Source organism: Phyllostomus discolor, chromosome 3 (genome assembly GCF_004126475.2).
Source record: "Phyllostomus discolor isolate MPI-MPIP mPhyDis1 chromosome 3, mPhyDis1.pri.v3, whole genome shotgun sequence".
Classification (NCBI taxonomy): domain Eukaryota; kingdom Metazoa; phylum Chordata; class Mammalia; order Chiroptera; family Phyllostomidae; genus Phyllostomus; species Phyllostomus discolor.
The window spans coordinates 145069409-145090817 of NC_040905.2; positions in this window are offsets into that span (position 1 = coordinate 145069409).

Genomic DNA, 21409 nt, shown 5'->3' on the forward strand with positions numbered 1-21409 from the left:
AATAAATTTTACATATAATGATTTTTATTTCAAACTCTTCAAATTATGCCAACATCCCTCCTCTTACTGAGTTTATCTTCTTATAGCCTCCTACACCTTCAGCGATTTTAACTTGCTTGCTTCTGAGAGAAATCACTTTATCTCTGAGATATTGAATAGCTTTTTGGGACAGGGCAGGGAGTTCTGGGTGAAAAAGGTGAAAAGATTAAGAAAAAATATCAAACATAGAAAACATTATGGTAGTTACCAGAGGAAAAAAGGGTTGGGGGAGGTAGAAGAGAGTTAAGAGGGGATAAACGGTGATGGAAGGAAACACCACTTGGGGGTGGTGAACACACAATACAGTACACAATGATAGCCCTAGCCAAGTAGTTCAGTCAGTTAGAGCATTGTCTTGATATGCCAAGGTCATGGGTTCAATCTCTGGTCAGAGCACAAACAAGAATCACCAGTGAATGCATTAATAAGTGAAACAACAAACCAGTGTTTCTCTCTCTCCATCTCTTTCTCCCTCTGTCTCTCTCCTCCTTTCTCTCTCTCTATAATATCTATAAATAAAAATATCTAATATACAGATGATGTAATATAGAATCATACCCTAAATATATATAATTCTATTAACCAATGTCACCCAATAAATTCAATTAAATCAATAAATAAAAATTAAAAATAAATAAGAATAAAAAATATTCATTTGTCTCCACCAGACAGAAATTTTCCTTAAATTTCATAGGTTTCTTATAAGCATGAACAGTTATATTGAAGTTTTATTTGAAGACAATTGCTTGAAGTAGGTATAGATGCTTTTTGAATTATATTATTAAAATACATCTAGCATAATCTCATGAACATCCATTATGAGTTTTCCATTTATTAACATTTCTTGGTTACATGTGTTCTCCATCTTTTGTTTTTAATTTTACCTTTCATAATAAAGATTAGCCTAAACATTCATAGCAAATGTGCAGAAGATATAAAGTACCTAATATCTCCATGAAATATTTAAATTATTTTAGAAATAATTTTATGAATCTAGCCATGATTCTTGGCTACAAAGAACTGGAAAATACATTGTATTTATAGGTACAATTTTAATGTAAATATTTCTAGGAAATGATATTTTTATCCCTGTGATATAATATTTTAATGCTCTGTCTCAATTTTCAATTAGAAGATATTCTACTAAACATTTTCATTATTACCACAGCCAATATGACAATAGGTATCTAATTGAAAAACTTCAATTCTCCTCTAATGTATTAAGTGTATTCATACCAAATGTAGATTTTTAAGTAACTCTCTAAAATATAAATTATTAGCTTATAAATCAAAAAGTATTCTTTTTTGAAATTCCTAGAATATAATTTTAATACTATACCATAATTCACACTTACTTTGGTCTTGTTTTATCAAAAAGTCTTTTGAATTATATGCTTCTATTGGGAACAATACAGTGCAGATACAGAGAAAATTCATTTAACTTTAAGCTTACCGTAGACATTAAACATTCTCTAACAGATCTTATAATGTGTGTTGGTGCTATATTAAAGAATGTAATAATTCTTGTCTTGAAAAATCAATTTGGTTTAAATATGAACACCATGTACATACTTCTTAATTAACCTGCTGATACTTTCAACAATATTTTCAACTTTATGGTATTTTAAATGAAAGCTATGTATAGACTGCTACTAAAATCATTTTTACTATAATTTTTGTGTTATTTATGTTATTATAAAATTAACACATAACTATTAGAAATAGAGAAAAGCAAAAGGAATGAAACATACTACCCAAACATCTAAAGACAGTTCTTAGTTATCCTACTGGCAATTTTTCTTATAGTCTTTATTCCATAGATTTTTTAAAAGTCAATTCTAATTAAACTGTATAAAACTGTGTACACAAATTTTAATTTAACATCATATAATATTTCTGATAATAATGTAAATTATTCATAAATAACAGTTTGAAAGATTTTATGAGAATCAAATGACATAAGTCATAGAAAGGACTTTGTATGGTTCACAACACACAGTGACCATATGTCAGCTGCCAGTTGCATGATTATATTTATATAAAACCCAACCATAAGGCTTTACCTTAATATATAACCATCTAATAATTAAAAGCTATTTACCTTTCTTACATTTTGTAGCTTTATAAATAATGTTGGATTTGACATAGTTTGTATGTAAGGTTCTATACTTTACATTATTTCTTTAAAAGAGATTTCCAGAATGGAATTACTGAATAAAATGGGATGTTCATGCCTGAGGTTTTAAAATATGCCAGCAAATGTTTTGTGGAGGGTTGGCCCAACCTCTCTCCCCACTGGCAGTGTATGAGACTAGCCCCTTTGTGGCGCTCTCACTGACATTCAGTACGCTCCAGTTTTTTCTTACACATGTATCTATTTTAATCGTGTTCTTAGCTACATCTTTCTCTAATACCATATCACCATTTTTTGAAGAATTAACTTATTGACATAATTTAACAGAAAAGATAAAGAACTTTCCAGTACCCTACCAGATGCCCTAAATGTTAACTTTATTACATTTGCTTCTCTCTCTCAATACAGATTGTTTTTCTGAAGTGTATAAGAGCACAGTACCATTATCAATATCAGCAAATTAATATCAACATAATAATATCTAATCAACAGGTTAGACTTAAAACATTTTTGCTATCTCAGGTTTGGTTTTCTATTTTATGCTTTTTTTTTTCTGGATTATTTGTCATTTATTCCTGTTTCTTGCATGACTAGAAAAAATGTATTATGTACTAGACATTGTGGATGACACACTGTGGAGACTAAATTTTGTTACCTTACTCTAAAGAGTTTTGAGATTTTGTTCTAGCATAAACGTTATCTTGGTAGGACTCCAAATCCAAACTGCCACCCTTGTGCTGGTGGCCGGAATCTCTGCTCATCTTTTCTAGCTTTCCAACTTGATTTCCACTAGGCTGCTTTGAGTCTCATTCATGCATGCCCAAGGGTTAACTAAGGATTTAAAGAGACATTGTTTATAGATTTAGGGGCACCCTGCACTCTGAAGCCCACTTTATGAGATTTACCCCTTTCAATTTTGAGTTACTCTGTTGGGGTCTGCCCTGCCTGGTCTCAGGAAGCTATAACCCCCTGCAACTTAGGCTGAGTGAGAGACTTCCAGACCAGGAGCCACTAAGGAGACAAAACTTATTTCCCTGGCATGAATGCTGCCTGTTTTGTGCCTGGCCTCCTGGGCTTGATCAGTTAGCCAATGACAGGTAAGATTTTCCATGGGGGGAATCGCCTAAGACAGGCATGATCACGTGGAGGCCTCAGGGAAGGACTTGGGGGGCTGTGGAAATGAAGGGGTGATCAATATCAACCCCTGCCCCCTTGGCTTTGTCAAAGCCTGAGTCCTTGTTCTTAGTTGTGAGAAATCCAAGTCTCCTGGCTGCCTTTGTCTCCACTGCCCAACGCAGGCCTGCGGAAATAACAGGGGCGGTGCAGTCCAGACCAGAGTCGGTGGACCCCCAGGGTAATCAGGCCTGGGACATAGAATATGCAAGATCCTGTGAGATCTGCTCGCTGGAGGATGCTATTGAATTAGAATATGAAGGCACAGGCAGGAAACGAGTCTAGTCTTTCAGATCCTGTAGTCTTTTTAAGTGATAAACTCCAAAATCTCAGCCCAGAATCCCAACGGGAGATCTACCAGCACCTTTGAAAGCTACCTATTCCTTTTGATCTTCCCTGCCAGACTGTAATCCACAAACTGTGTCTGTATTCTTAATAAAAGCCTACTCAGGCAGGGACTTGGGGCATTCTTCCCTCAAGAGGGGGCCATGGCACTCTCCACTAGAAAGAGTGGCCATTTCATCCCTATTTCTCCACAGGACTCAGTTGTCCCTGTGTATGTTTTTCTCGTGTTTCGATGAGCTATCCACAGCATTCCACGGTCGCTGCAGGCCAATGGCCACATCATTACTCTTACGAGCTCCACCTCCATATTTTGACACTGCAAGCCATTAAATCTGTGTTTCTTTACTCAAGTTCTAGCTACCCTGAACTCCACAGACTAGGAAGGGCTCTCAAGGAAAAGTCTATGTGAACACGATCTCAGTACAGTTCTCTCCTTTCAAGGATCAAGTTTCTTTCAGTAATTTTCCCTGCTTTTGATCAAACTCTATGCCTTTAAGTTTTTAAACACAATCTACAGTTTATGATTATTACATGCAAGATGATTATTCCAATAAAAGATCCTTAACTAGCACTGGAACCATAATCTAATGATTTTGAATTCTACATCAAAATATAACAAATTTAAAGCAACATTTCCTAAAGTATATTCTATGGAAAGCAAGCAGCTCCTTCAAATAAACAACCAAGAGGGGATGGTTATATGGTCAAATGGTCAGGGACCCTGTCTGGTCTTTCATGCACTATGCCTCTTCAATATTTAAATTGCATCAGCCTGTTTATTGAAGGATATTCCAAGTCTTTAAGTAAATAAAACTATTAAACTTTAACAGTGTTTCACTGATTTAATAAATATTTATTGTGACATTTTAGTGCTTTTTCCAGACATATTTCATTATGGAACTCTCTTTTTATTATCTTTTAACCTTTTTTATGTTCTATAACCTAGTGTTCTATATAACATAGTTTTAAAATGCTACAGTAAAAGTATAGCCCTTATCTAGAATTTTAATTTTCTCTCATAAATTTTTTGTTCTAGAAAACTGATGTATTATCCTATAAACATATCTCATTTGTTTCCTACCTCCATGATTTTATTTAGGGCAATTATATTTTTCAACATATTTCCTTCCTAACTACTAAGTTTATATTTCCCAATTACTTTACCATGATATTTAATACATTTTTACCATTTTATTCAAACCATAATCCCACTAAAGACCTAGGATAGTGCATAATTTCTTCTATAGGTACAGCACATATCAGAAAGCTTGCAGAATAAAAATGAGAGTGGAATTACAACACATAAAGCAAAAGGCCTATTGTTGTTTGTTTATCTAATGTTATAAAACAAACTACCTCAAAATTTAGCACCTAAAACAGTAACCATTTTATTGTACCTCAATTTTGTGGGTCAGAAATTCAGGAAGGATTTGACTAGCCACCTCTTTTTCACATAGCATCAACAAGAGTTTTCACGGATATTCAGTAAGCTTCTGGGCTGGTCCAGAAGGTTTAGATGGTTTCATTCTTTTGGGCAGTAACTTGACAGAGATGGCTAAAAGGCTGGGCTCACCAGGAACCCCCTGAATCTCCTGGAGCCTCTCCTTTTGATGTCTCCTGTTGAGGAGTCAGATTTTTATTTCGATGGCCCAGAGTGTTTCCTGTGTTTCAGACACTGTCCTGAGGGTTATATGTGTTACCTCACTTATTCATCACAACAGTCCTAGGATATAACTATCAATATATTATCCTTTATACAGAAGGGGAAGCTGAGAGTTCTAGTAATTTGTCCAAGTTCACACAGCTAATTAATAGTAGAGCTGGGATGTGAATCAATACAGTCTGATTCTATAACCTGTCCTTTAAACCACTGTACCATCCTGTCTTCAACTATAACATATGACCATAACAACTGCCACGCCCTTGTGACAAAAACAATTTATCCGACATGAGCTTTTCCCCCAGAAACTCTTCACCATGAGAGGGATTCTGAGGCCAAATGCTAAGATGATAAAGTAATTTCTCATTTCATGACTCTTGCACTTTCAAAGCTTGATACAAAAATTAGACATGAAACAACATAAATATTACTTTATTCACACTAATAATATTTATATTGACAAATCAATACTTAGACTCAAGGCAAGATTATCTGCTTAGAAAAAGAGAGGACCAGAGAAAAGGGCGAGAGGGACAGAGAGGATCTGAAACCAAACCCGTGTCCTAGAACAAGTTAGGTTCTAGGGAAACTGCCCTGGTTGCAGAAGTGGGGCCATGTAAATAATGTTTTATCCTACATGTATGGCTTTGGTATTCTCATTCCATTAAATGGAGACCAGATTCAGGAAATATGGAAGCAAACAATAATTAGGAATTGGATGAACTAGATGATTGAAAGGTAGAAATTCATTGTTCAGTACAAGGTTTTATCCTAGAGGCCAGTGGCAGAGAGGCAACCAGACTATACAAACACAGAGTACTATGAAGGAAGTCCTGAGAACATTAGCCCCTGGACATGAAAGTTGCATGGGCATCTGAAGGTATTTGTACCTGTTGTCAGCATTTTCCAAAGAACTAGAATCAGTAGGAGTTTGGATAGATAGATGATAGACAGATGAGAGAGAGAGAGAAAGAGAGGTTTTCAAGAGAAAGAAGTTTTAAGGAATTTCCTTATGCAATTTTTGGGCCCACATTACCATATCTAGTGCAATGTCGAATGTTTAACCAAACACCTGGGCACCACAGCCCAGCCAATTTGACACATAAAATCTAACCATCACAGTATTCTTTTGGGAAATTAGATTCTACATCTGATTACCAGGGGGAAACGCATAGAACAAAAAGGAGGGATCACCTCATTGAGGGAAGTCCCAAGAATGAGAAAGGAGAGGCAGACTGGTATAAGAATCATGGACCTTCCTTTGAGAAGCTAGTGAAATGGGAGGCAATATAAAATAAGAGGATTGTTGTTATTATATGTTAGCTTAAATAAGAATTACCTGGGAGACTTGCTAGACGTGCAGATACCTGTGATTTTGATTCTGTAAATTTGTGCTAGAATCTACATTTTAATGATCATCCCAAGTGATGCTAATGCAGGCCACACAAAGATGACATTGAGGAAAAATTGAAGTTAATAATGACATTTATCCCATGACTAAAGAGAATTTCTAAACATAATACAATTTCAATGAGGACAAGCCTCACCCCCTTAAGTGACAGAATGACCAGCTAGAATTGAGTCCTATCATCCCACAGAATGAAGATAAGCTCCATAGAACAAAAGGAAATGATAGCCTAGATATGCCAAGCAAATTTAATTTCAGGATAGCCATTTTTGAATGTATAAATGGATTCAGAACAAGTCACAATTGAAAGCCAATTCAGGATATGGCCTATACCCTGCTTCCTATCCCTAGCCTTTCATTTATTTGTAGTAATAAAATTAGAGCATATCACAGAGAAACAGAACAAAGTAACTGCGATGCTAAGTGAACAGTTTGTTCTCTGTCCCCAGTTTCCAAACTGCTGTTTATGAAAAAACTGCTTTTTTTCCCAAATGAGATGTTCACCAGTTTAAATGACTCAGATAGGGTACATCAGAATTTAAGCAGACCAAAGATAAAGTTTTGGGTAGAAGGTGAGCTTAAAATAAAATTGTAATGGAATCACTGTTGGTAATAGAGAATGAAAGTAGAATCAAACTTTCATCTTCTAAAACAAAGCACTATTATCATGTGTTTGCAATCATTCTTCTACCCATGCAAGTAGAAAAATAAAAATATCATTCTACCTCCAAGAGCCTCTAACCAGTTTTTTATGGTTTAGAATCGTAGAGTTCTAGAATCTTTTATTTACAGGTAGATTTGATATTAAATCCAAATATCTAAATCTCCTACACAACACACAGACCAAAGGTCTTCTAACCTCTTAAAAACTTCTGATAATGATAACGTATTGCCTGGGAAGTAACACCTTTGTATATTTAACAATCTTAACGTGAAAGTTCCTTTCTTTGATGTATTCTGTTTTTGTCACCTTACTTTCCACACAGTACCATTCACTCCCACTCCATCCTACCCTTTACCTCCCCACAAACAAAAATAGTCACACACACACCACATCCCACATCCCACATGCCCTCCAACCTCCTGGGACCTTTGAAAACATTGACCACGACAAAGAAGCAAACAAGTGGGGCTAGGAAGTATTTCTGATTCCCCTAAGAAATAATAATATGTAATCCCCATGGCAATCATTGATTAAGTTTAGAACACTAATATTTTATTTAATACAGAGGAAATAACTGACCTTCAGCTTACTAGTAAGTTCAATCTTTAATTAGAAGACATGAGAGCTAGAACTATATAATGCAAAGGCACTATGAATTGTTTCATACAAATTTTGGCTTCATTCTTTATATTGAAGCCTCTAGGGTAGAGGGAACAATGAAATATAGTTTAATATTAACTGATGAAGAGGTTGATAAATAGCAATGTGATTTCTATTTATTTATTTATTTATTTATTGTTAGAGAGGGAATGGGAGGGAGAAAAAGAAGGAGAGAAATATCAATGTGTGGTTGCCTCTGTACACACCCCCTACTGAGGAACTGTCCCATAACCCAGGCATGTGCCCTGACTGGGAATCAAACCAGCGATCCTTTGGTTTAAAGGCCAGCACTCAATCCACTGAGCCACACCAACCACGGCACAATGTGATTTCTGAATAACCAACTTATATATATATATGGCTTCTCATTAAAAAAGGAAACATTATACAACAGAACCTTTAATGATATCTTTCTTTAAAATGAATGCTCAGATCCTGTACATTGTCTGCACCTGCATAAATATGTGGCATCACAGTTAGTCAAGTTCTTAGTGACTTCTGTGCTTCTAATTGGTGTCTCATTATGTCATAATAGATGAGTAAATGTTACATAAGTTTTAACTGATTATTTTATTAATTTGTTGATAGAATTAATTTTAATTAATATGGGATCATCATATCTTAATTATGTATTTATCATGTAAGTATATTTATATAACACAATATTATATACCTTATATAACATAATCTATATAATTATTACAGTATACAAGGTCTGTCCAGAAAAAGTCCAGCCATTGTTATTATAACATGAATGGTTTGTGCAACATGGATGCAACCTGGCAGCCAAGGAGAGGGGAGTGGACTGGAATGCACATGTGTGAACAATGATGACTTCACTGTTCTAGTCAGAACAAGCAGTAGACTCCATTGAGTGAGCCTATCTACTGTGGGGCCATTGCATTCAAAATGACTGAGGAAAGCAACAAATCTGCATTAAATTTTGGGTTAAGTTTGACCATTCCTCTGTGGAAACTATTTGCATGAGTCAGAAGGCCACAGCTATGGGCAACTGGTGATTGGCAGCTTCACTAGGCAACGTGTCCCCTCATGTATCACGTTTCCTGTAGAGTTTTTTGGAGAAACAGCAAATCACCCAGGTGACTTGGGCTCCCCTACAGGCTATATTTGGTACCCTGTGACTTCTGGATTTTTCCAAAACTAAAATCACCTTTGAAAGGGAAGAGTTTCAGACTGTCAACGAGATTCAGGAAAATATAACAGGGCAGCTAGCTGATGGCAAATGGGAAAACTGTGTGAGGTCCCAAGGTGCCAACTTTGAAGGGTATTGAGGCATCACTGTCCTATGTATAATACCTCTTGTATCTTCTTCAATAAATGCCTCTATTTCTCATAGTATATGGCTGGATACTTTCTGGACAGACCTCATATTATTTTGATTACTATTATTAGTTATTCTAACCATTTGTCAAGAATCATATAGAAATATCATTCACTACACTTAGAAAATGTCACTGAAGTCATATTCATTAAAGTATACTCCACAGGCCATTTTGTTTGTGCATTGAATTATTACCTTATGATACCCAAAATAAACAATTCTACCAATAACAATTTGTCAAAAGGAATTATTTTCTCTTCTTAAATCCCAGCAATCAGCAAATGTGTTAGTGAGAATTTTGCCAAACAGATTAGGTGATCCAGGAAAAAAAAACTTAATAAACATTTGTTGATTATTTGATCTGTTCCTCGCCAAATTTTTTTTCTTAAAAATTTTTAAAGATTTTATTTGGCTTCTCCCGGCTCCTTTCAGTGCGGTGACTGCGCTGGGAAACATGGCGACCGAGGGAATGATCCTTACTAACCACGACCATCAGATCCGTGTCGGAGTCCTCACAGTTTTTGAATAACAACCAATTTAAAAACAAAAAACAACCAGAGCTGGCAGAAAATCAAACTACATGGAAGTCCAACAAACAAAGAGTTAAAAAGAAACATTCATCCAGACTGGTGTGATGAGATAAAGAAATATGACCCAAATGAAGGAACAGATCAAAGCTCCAGAAAAAGAACTAAGCAATGAGGTTATAGACGACCTATTAGATACAGAGTCCAAAACACTGGTGATCAGGATGCTTACAGAAATTATTGAGTTTGGCCACAAAATGAAGGAAGAAATGAAGGCTATATAAAGTAAAATAAAGGGAAATGCGCAGGGAACCAAGAATGAAGGAAAGGAAACCAGGACTCAAATCAATGATTTGGAACAAAAGGAGGAAATAAACATCTAACCAGAACAGAATGAAGAAATGAGAAATCAAAAAAATGAGGAGAGGCTGAGGAACATCTGGGACAACTTTAAATGCTACGACATCTGAATCATAGGGGTGCCAGAAGGAGAAGAGGAAGAGCAAGAAATTGAAAACTTATTTGAACAAATAATGAAGGAAAACTTTCCCAATCTGACAAAGAAAATAGACTTCTAGGAAGTCCAGGAAGCTCAGAGAGTCCCAAAGAAATTGGATCCAAGGAGGAACACACCCAGACATATCATAATTAAATTACCCAATATTAAAGATAAGGAGAGAATCTTAAAAGCAACAGGAGGAGAGAGTTACCTACAAAGAGTTCCCATAAGACTGTCAGCTGATTTCTCAAAAGAAATCTTATAGGCAAGAAAGGGGCTGGAAAAAAGTGTTCGAAGTCATGAAAGGCAAAGACCTACATCCAAGATTACTCTATCCAGCAAAGTTATCATTTAGAATGGAAGGGCAAATAAAGTGTTTCCCAGATAAGGTCACATTAAAGGAGTTCATTATCACTAAGCCTTTATATTAAATGTTAAGGGATTTATCTAAGAAATTGAAGAAGATCAAAAAATATGAACAATAAAATGACAACAAACTCATAGCCTTCAACAATGGAACCTAAAAAATGAAAACAAAAACTAATCAAACAGCTAGCACAGGAACAGAATCAAGAAATGAAGATCACATGGAGGGTTATCAGTGGGGGGTGGGGAGAGAGAGGAGAATGGAAGAAACGGTACAGGGAATAAGAAGCATAATTGTTAGGCATAAAATAGACAGGGGTATGTTAAGATAGTATAGGAAATGGTAAAGCCAAAGAACTTTCATGTACAGCCCATGGACATAAACTAAGTGGGAGGAATACTGGAGGGTGGGGGGACAGGGCAGAGAGCTATAAAGGGGAACAAAGAATTGGGACAAGTATAATAGCATGATCAATAAAATATACTTTAAAAAGTAAAATAAAAAAAATTTAAAAAAAGATTTTATTCTTATTTATTTTCTGAGAGAGGGGAAGGTGGGGGACAAAGAGGGAGAAACATTGATTGAACACCCCTTACTGGAGACCTGGCCTGCAACCCAAGAATTTGCCCTGACCAGAAATCAATCCCTCGATTCTCAGGCCAGCGCTCAGTGGACTGAGCCACACCAGCCAGGGCAAAGCATGCAGCACCCTGTAGTCCCAGGTGCTCTCCCATCCAAGTACTAACCAGGCCAGACTCTGCTTAGCTTTCCAGATGACATGAGATTGGTGCATTCAGGGTAATATGGCTTTACCAACTTTTTAAAAAACTACTATTAACTCAGGTATAGTTAAATTTCAGTACTGCCCACCTATCTTCAAAAGGTAGCCTGAAAAACAGGGATTTTCCCATTTAAAATGTATTGAAAATGCATTTTAATTAATCAAAGACACAGCCTCAGATGATAACAAGCAATCACCATTATGTGAGAAAATGTCCATACTTTTTAGAAATGCATACTAAAGTATGCTAAAGTATGTAAATCTGTAATGACAATGTTTGGAATTGGCTTTAAAATATTTCAGCAAGTCTCTACATAACAGAAATGCTCACATATGTTCACCAAAAGACATGTACAATAATGTTAACTAACAGTATCATCAAAGACTAGAAATGACCGGAATGTTCATCAGAAAAATGGGCAAGTAATGGCTTATTCATACAATCAAATACCATATAGAAACAAGAGTGAATGAACCCAGCAAGGTACTATAGGTGAATCTCATAAACACAATGTTGAGTAAATGAAGGCAGACACAGAAATGTACATACTATATGATTTCATTTTTATAGCATTTCAGAAACAGGCCAAACTTGTCTATGGTGATAGACAAGTAAGAAATATGGACATCTCCCCTGACATAATATGGGTTACCTTTGAAACTGGGAGTAGTGACTAGAAGCAGCACAAGGAAACCTTGAGGTTCTGCTTCTTGGTATGGATGTTTATAGGATTATGTCCTCATGTTTGTGCACCTCTCTATAGTTTATATTCATAAAAAAAGTTAATGTAAAATATGTCTGCAAAATAAAAATTATGAAGTGATCATAATAAAGGCCTGATAACTTGAATTTAGATAATAAGTATACAGGAATTCATTTTACTTTACTTTTGTGTCTGAAAATTTTAATATTAAAAAATGTTCAGTAAATCTTAAAAACTGCTATATCCTTGGGTGGGGATCTAAATTTAAAATTTGTAAACCCTTCAGAGCTATAGATTGAAGAAAAATTAAGATGTTATTTTACAGATATGTAGTACATTGAGTTCGGTAAAAAGTAATCAAAATTCTGCCCCAAATGCCCTCTCCCTTTACATATAACAGCGTAGTGTTAAATTAAATTGAGTCACCCACCCAGGAGAAATTTCCTGGGTGACACAAAGATAATCACATTGGACTCACACATTTCCTTAATAAGTCTGAAGAAATAAACCAGTTGCCAACACTGTAAGAAATATGGACATCTTCCCTGACATCTGCAGAAAATACCTATGCCTACATGATTCTTTTTAATGTTTATTATGTGTGTTCTAAAGACTAGCCCTAAAAGATGTGAATACCGTAGGAAGTAAAAAGAGAAGGTAAGGACTTTGAGACAACTCTGCCTATAATTTTCAGCAAAGCAACTTCAAATTTAGATGCAGTCCGAGTTGGACAAAATATCATTAGACTATTGATTTAAGGAAGTAAAGAGAAGTTAGCCTACAAGAAATAGTACAATATTTCAGTATGTTAACATGAAGCCTCAAAAGTTTGTTGAATAGAACCACTGCGTATGCATGACCAACACACTTTGTTTTTTTATATCTGCACTGAAGAGTGCTATCTCTGAGTGTGTTATTAAGATTTGTGCGTCTCAGAAGGTATTCTCATGGCATATGAAGAGATCATTGATTTCCCCTTCTTTGTTTTACTTCTATGAATATGCTTTTTGCATTATGTAGTATAATCAGAAAACTTGATGCCTAAGTTGAGACAGGAGATGAACAACTCCAAGTATTGATTGATTTGTTTTTTTTGTTTTGTAACCATTTGCTAGATTATTCCTACTTTTTTGACCTAACATGAAAAATTTTGACAGCAGCCAGTTACAGACAGAAGTCAGTTTGTTTGTTTGTTTGTTTGTTTGTTTGTTTTAAGCAAACCAGCACTACTTATGCTTTGTTACATTAAAGCTCAAAAGGAATTCACACCTAGTCACAGGGTATATGAACTATAGTTAGTAAACCATTACTCTCTGTGAACATTGTGATTCTGGGGTCCTGCTATTATATATTCCTTAAGTTTAAAATTTTAAAAATCTCCATTTAGTACAAGTAAAATAGGCTTAACAGTCAGTAATTGCTGATCGTTTTTTGCCTGGTATTTTTTATTAGAGTAACATGGTAACCATTAAAATAGGCTTGCATTTTCTTCAAGAACATTAATTTTTGGATTAAATAAAATACATGGTCTTATTTTAAAGCAGGTTCATTTTATACAATAGACTAATTTTTTAAATGAGCTACCCTATACCTAATGTCATTAGTAAACAATGCATTTAGTCATACAGGAATACGAGGCTCATACTTTTAAAACACTTCAGCATCTTGTTATGCCAGCTGAACCCCTACACAGTGATATAACCTAATAATAGCTACTTATATAACCAAGTGAATGCAGGAGACTAGATTTCCCAGCACAGATGCTGCCTCTTTTCCAGCCCCTCTAAGACGTCAGAATGGTGGTCATTATCTGTGTATGTTGATCTCCATTTGGTGTTTTTCTGGGAAAAGTGAAAAATTGATCATTTTTCACATACTGTTATAAAGTTCCATGGAAAGTCTATCAAGTGAGATTTTCCTGATTATTCTTAGCTCTAGAACATATTATGGTATGTCATAGGAGCTATCATAATGTTACAGGGTGCAGCCAAGAGGGGGGCCCCAAATAGGCATTTGAAATGGGGTCCAGAACTTAAGGTGTCCAGGAGATTTTGGGATGTCTCCCCAGATTTTGGGATGAGCCCAGGGTGTGGGTTGGGGGAGGGGACAGATGGAGCAGGGCCATTGAGAGCTGTTTAGCATAGCAACAGCCTTGCAGCTAAGCTCTGGTGTGGTCGTTTGGCATATCTATAACCTTTGACTGGTTGCATAGATATGTTAAGTGTCTGTGGTCGGCTCTAAGCCAGGGGAATGGAGGTGACTTCCCCACCCAGATGTGGCTGGGGGGGATGGGTCCCCTGAGTTGCAGCTCCTGCGTGGGAGCTCAGAGAGGATTGGCTCCAGGACATGGGGCCACGCCTGCCCAGACTCATGATGGCAGCCCAGTAAAGCTGGAAGGATACGAGTTCCGGCATGTGAAGCCGAGTGTGGGAGGAGTTGGAAATGGGGCTGCAGAGGAAGATTGGCCGCGGGGATTTAAAACCCAGATTTGGCAGCCATTGAGGAGGAGAACCACTCGGACTTGACGGAGTGGAGACTCCTGCAGCCCTGAGAGAGGGGGAACCACGCAGCAGCCCTGGAGAGAACCACGCGGCCTGGCAGAGTGGGGACCCCCACAGCTTTAGAAGGGGGAACCACCACCTGGTTTTAGCAGAGATCCCGGTGACTCAGCCGAGGTTGCTGGGAACCCAGGGAGGTCTCCCAGTCGAGAGGGATTACTAACTGGGAAGAACCAGAGGACTGCCTGAGCCATGGACTTCTATTTCCTTTCCTGAGATATGGTACTCTGGACTGGGCAAAGGGGGAAGGAAGGAAGGACTGTGTGTCTGTGGGTGTTTTTAGGGACTTTAGGATTTTTTTGATAGACATTAGGTCACTACTTTAAGTTAGTATAGCATTAAATAAACATTTCCTTTCCTTTTCACAAATCTCTGGCATTGAGAGACGTCTTTCCTCTGGCGGCGGACATAACGGACCCGGGGTCTTCTTTCAGTAATAGTATCATCCCAGGCCCCACTTGTTGTGTTCTGTAACAATAGTTTACATCTGTTATGGATGGGTATGACAGTCTACAATGTTAACATTATCCCAACATTAACAGCCAAGAATTACTAAGCATTTACAAAGCAATGAACTAAATCTTTCACAGGCATAATCACATTAAATACTAACATGCCTTATAATAAATTCTATTTCCTTGTTTTTATTTCTTCTGTTTTTCTTTGTTTGTCCAAGGGATAAACAAAGTTCTAACCACTATAAAGCTAGAAAATGGCAAACTCAGAATTCAGACTAAATGTATCTAACTCTATGCAGAAAATCATCTTCGCCAACTCTCTACCTTTTTAAAATAGTGACTCAGTTTTTGTTCTTATTTTATGCCTTGTATTTTTCTCTAAAACTACAAACCCAGTATTTGCTGGTAAACTAAAAGCATTAGCCCTAACTCCAACACAATTCAAGCATCTGTACGAGTTATTTGCAAGTAAATGAGTTATTATTTTATTTTAAATAATCACTAAATTGTTCCTCTAAGAGGTAAAATAATAAATAAAATTAGTAGATACTCAAAATGTTAAATTTAATTTCTTAGTTGCTATTATCATAAAGATAATAGAGACAGTGAAGATTTAAAAATAATAATATAGAAATGTACTACATTTATAAACAAGGAAGGAGTTTTACAATAGTTGAATCACACTCTATGAGGTACAAGTCTGCAGGAATCATCTGGTCCCTTCGGCCACACCACCCCCACTTCCAATCCACTCTCCATAACATACAAACATAAACACACACACCCATCAGATGCTTCAGTTCTCCAATATCATTACCATTATTTGGAGATTCCATCCCTGTTTACCGTTATTTGTAGATGAGAAACTATGTGATGAAGAAGCTTATTCCATTTTTCAGGTAGTTGTAATGACTTGAGTTCTTCCCAAAATAATGCTTAGTTCCTATTCTCACTAAATTAGGCAACTAAAACTCAAAATAATTGGTCAAAATAACAATTACAAATGTTGTCTCTTTTCTCATTCTATTATTATGAATTTATATCCCTAATTCCTTGCCTGTGGTTTTAATGTAATTTCAGGAAGGAGAACTGACAAACACATTTTCATTGGGTATATGCAAGTGGAAGCTCTTCAAAATTTTTCACATCTATTGCTGGCCCAAAAAAGGTCTCTGATTTATCCACTCTTAGAAGTTTTAACTGGAAATGTATATAGTGTGTAAGTTTTGTACATTAAATATTGCACTAGTTTTCTTAAAAAGTACTCAAATTTACATAAAGTATATTTGTATTAAGTATAGTTACATACACAATTATAATGATTCAGTTTAATGCTAAGATTTTTGTTTTATGTGAATAATTAGAAGGAAAATAACTTTCCATTTATAATTTTTAAGTTAGTTTAGATCATGCATATATTTAACATGAATTAAATTCATTTGTAAATTCACACCATGGCCCAATAAGAAAAAAAATTTTTAATTCATTTTAGGTGTGTACTTTTGGTCAAGATGGAGACATAGGTAAACATGCTTTGCCTCCTTGCACAACTACAGGAAAAATTACAACTAGACCTCAAAACAAATAGTACCCAGAACCATCAGAAAATTGAGCTATATAGAAATCCAACAACCAAGGATTTAAAAAAGCCACATTCATCCAGACAGGTAGGAGGAACAGAGAGACAGGAACTGGTGGAAAGGTGTGGGGATGCGGTATGGTACAGAGAGGTAATGGAGTGGGTGGTCCCACATTCATGTGTGGTTGACAAAAATTGGGAGGGTTGCCTGGGATTGCAGAATCCCAGCCCCAGGCCAGACCACACAGCCCAGGTTTCCAGCAACAGGAAGATAAATCCCTATAACTTCTAGCTGTAAAAACTGGTGGGGGTTGGGGCTGCAGAAGAACCTGCTGGATCTTCAGGAGACTCTGCTTAAAAGGCCTGCATGGATTTAGAACTTACACAGACCCATCCCTCTGGGATTCAGCATCAGGGCAAAAGCTAGAAGGTCACAAACGGGGAGTAAGTGAAGTTACTAGAAACAGGATAAGTGCCAGGGAAACCTCCAAAAGCCAGGCAGCAGCATTATCTCCTGTCTCAGCCCTTCCCACACACAGAGCCACAAAGCAGGGAAGTAGATTTCCCTGCCCTGGTGATTACCTAAGGCTCTGTCCCACACAATTTACAGGTGCCTTTTCTACAATAGGCGATGCTACTGAGATGGGAAATCAAAGCAGCTCTACCTAATACACAGAAACAAACACAGGGAAGTTGCCACATTGAAAAGACAAAGAAATATGGTCTAAATGAAAGAACAGAACAAACCCCCAGAAAGAGAACTAAACGAAACAAAGATAACCAACCTATCAGATACAGAGTTCAGAACACTGGTGATCAGGAGGCACAAAGAACTAATTGAATATGGCAACAGCATAAAAAAAGACCCAGAAAGAAATAAAGGTTACACTAAGTGAAATAAAGAAAAATATACAGGGAACCAGCAGTGGAGGAGATGAAGCCGAGATTCAAATTAACAATTTAGAACATAAGGAAGAAATAAGCATTCAAGCAGAACATCAAGAAGAAAAAAGAATTCAAAAAATGAGGATAGTATAAGGAGCCTCTGGGGTATTTCCAAACATACCAACATCTGAATCATAGAAGAACAAGAAGAAAGGCAAGAAAATGAAAACTTATTTGAAAAAATAATTAAAGAAAACTTCCCTGATTTGGTGAAGGAAATAGACCTACAAGTCCAGGAAGCACAGAATCCCAAACAAGTTGGACCCAAAGAGGACCACACCAAGACACTTGAAAATTAAAATGCCAAAGGTGAAAGATAAAGAAATAATCTTAAAAGCAGCAGGAGAAAGGCAGAGAGGTACCTAAAAAGGAGTTCTCATAAGACTGTCACCTGATTTCTCAAGAAACTTTGCAAACTAGAAGGGACTGGCAAAAAGTATTCCAAGTCAAGAAAGGCAAGGACCTACACCCAAGATTGCTCTATCCAGCAACACTATCATTTAGAATGGAAGGGCAGATAAAGTGCTTCTCAGACAAGGTAAAGCTAAAGTTCATCATTATCAAGCCATTATTACATGAAATGTTAAAGGGACTTATTTAAGAAAAATAAGATCAAAACTTAAAGAATATTAAAATGGCAACAAATTCACAACTATCAACAACTGAATCTAAAAAACAAACTAAGCAAACAACCGGAACAGGAGCAGAATCATAGATATGGACTGTAGCGATCACCTGCCGGCAGTGACCACGGAATGCTGTGGATGGCTCGTCAACACTCGAGAAAAACATACACAGAGACAACCAAGTCCTGTGGGGAAGTAGGAACAGAATGGCTACTCTCTCTGATGAAGAGAGTGCCCCGTTCCCCCTCTGGAGAGGCTTTTTATTGGTTTCCTTTGCATAGGGAATCAGGTAAAAGCTCATTAAACATTTCCGGGAAGTAAGCATCAAATAATAGATAGTAAGGAAGTCTGAGGGCCTATTTTGAGTCAGGATCAAAGAGCTGTAAAACTTTAAAGAACAAACTTACTTCTTCCTTGGACCTTTATCATTCAACTGAGAGCATTCTAAACAAAGCAGGTTTCACAGGATCTTACACATTCTTGCTTAGGCCTGATCACCCAGGGAACCTGCCCTTTTCAGCACAGAGCTGCACCACCCTGTTATTGTCTCAGGCTTAGGTGGAGTAAGGGAAGTAAGGCAGCCAAGGGATAAGGAGATTTTCTCCCAGACAATGAGGACTCAGGCTATATCACAGCGAGGAACAAGGGTCCATCACCCCCTTTTGCTGTAACCCCCAAAAACCTTTCTTGGGGGCCTCCCACATGATGGTTCCTGTCTTAGGTTATTCCCCCCTTGGGGAATCTTACCCATCATTGGCTAACCAACCAAGCTTTGGGGTTCAGTTATGAATGAAGCAGCAGAAGCAGCGCTCCTGCCATGGAGATAAGCTTTTGTCTTCTTAGTGGCTTACAGTCCAAGGCCACTCCCTCAGCCTTAGCCTAGGCAGGGGTTACAGCTTCTGATACCAGGCAGGGAAGTTCCCAAAAATGGACATCATTTGGAGAGTTATCAGATTTTAGGGAGAAGAGGGGGAATAGAGGAAAAGGTGCAGAGATTAAGAAGCATAAATTAGTAGGTACAAAATAGACAGGGGAAGGTTAAGAATAGCATAGGAAATGGAGAAGCCAAAGAACCTATATGCACAACCATGAGCTGAGTGGGAAATTGCTGGAGGGAGTAGGGCTACTGGGCATAAGGGGGAAAAGGGAATATATTGGGACAACTGTAATAGCATAATCAATGAAATATATTTTTTAAAAAATCATTTTACCTGTGTTGTTATCTCAGATAAATCAACCAATATCAGTGAAATCTGAAAGACTAAAGTTTCTTCCTGGAAAAGAGTACATTGTTTTCTCACTTCAAAATTTGCTATTACAATAATAAATGATCACTTTGTTATTTACTTCTGAGTATTTTGCAGATGTGAGAATGGCAAGTAAATTTGTTTTATTTATTTGTTTTTGAAACGTAGTTCACAACTCTTAAGTTGTAGATGAATGTTAATGCTATTGCTGAGCCCATTAGATATTCAAGAAAGGACTAATTTTTCTATCTTTGTTCATTTGTGGCATTAGAGCATCTTAACTCTAGACTATGGACAGTTTAAATTGGAGAGCAAGATTAGTTAATTATTTCAAACCTGGAGCCATTCAAAAAGGACTAGCCCATTTCTCACCCATTTACTACTGAAAATAGGTCCAACAAATTTTCATCAGGCAGATCATATTTAAAGCAAAAGTGAGCAATGTTTAGTAGAATCAGGTTATTAAGACATTTGTTGTGTGTAATACCTTAATATTTAAATTAAGAGTTATACTTCAAATTATTCCTGCTATTAAAAGATAACAATATCAAAATTTATCACAAAATTTGAGAGAATACTTGAGGTTAATGCCAGTCAAATGTAAATGAAAGTATTTTGAGCTATTTATTTGCAGCTTGAATTTCAATGAAAAGATAATGTAACATATTCCCTAAAGAAATAATTCAATTTATGTGAATCATGTCTTTAAATATTTAATTATATTTATGTAAATAAGGTACATTTGTTTTCTAAATTGCTGTAATTCTCCTACATCATCAAAAATAAGTTTTATTAAAAACTTTAATGGGCCCATTTACAACTTTGAAGAATCAAGCTACAAGAAAAAAACCCTAACCCATGCCCCTTAAACATAAATCATAGAAAAAGAAACATCATTCCAAATCTAAGATATTTCTATGAACAGCATATTTTGAACAAATAAAAATATACAATTCACAGTTCACCATCTAGTACTTTAGCTTGTGATTACTACATTTACTTCTTCATCATAACATTTTGTATCAGAGGTTGAGTGAGGGAGGGAGAGTGGGTTCACAGAGAGAGGAAAAGGGTGGAACAAGGACAGGGTGACTGAGAGCAGAATGGCTAAGGAGAAATAGAGGCCTCAAAAAGTCAAGAATAAAAAATAAGTAAGAGGCGATAATTATGGAAAAGCAGCCAGAAATCTCTATGGGAAAGGAAAAAAAGGAATAAACAGCACATTACAATTATCCCTATAGAGGGTACAGGGAGAGGGGACTAGGGATTCTAGAAGAGAGTACATTCCCACAAGGAAATATCACAAAATAACAATTAAAATGGACAAATTGCATCTATATGTAAAAATACAGATGAATGTTACAATGCTGAACAAAGAATACAGACCAAAGGACATTGTATGATTTCATTTATATAAAGTTGAATACAACTAAATGACAGTGTTAGAAGTTGGATAGAGGAAAGAAGCGATAGTTATTAGGGAGAGACACAGTCCATCTGTCTAGAGTTTGGTTGATAGTCTATTTTTTGTCGTGTACAGTGCTTTCACAGGTTTTACTTTGTGTTAAGTCATTGAGATATACATTTGTATTTTGTACACTTCTCTGTGTAGGTGTTACATTCAAAGTGGAGCAAGACGAAAATGTTGAGGGAAAAAAAACAATGAAATAGTGACAAGACACAAAGCCAAATA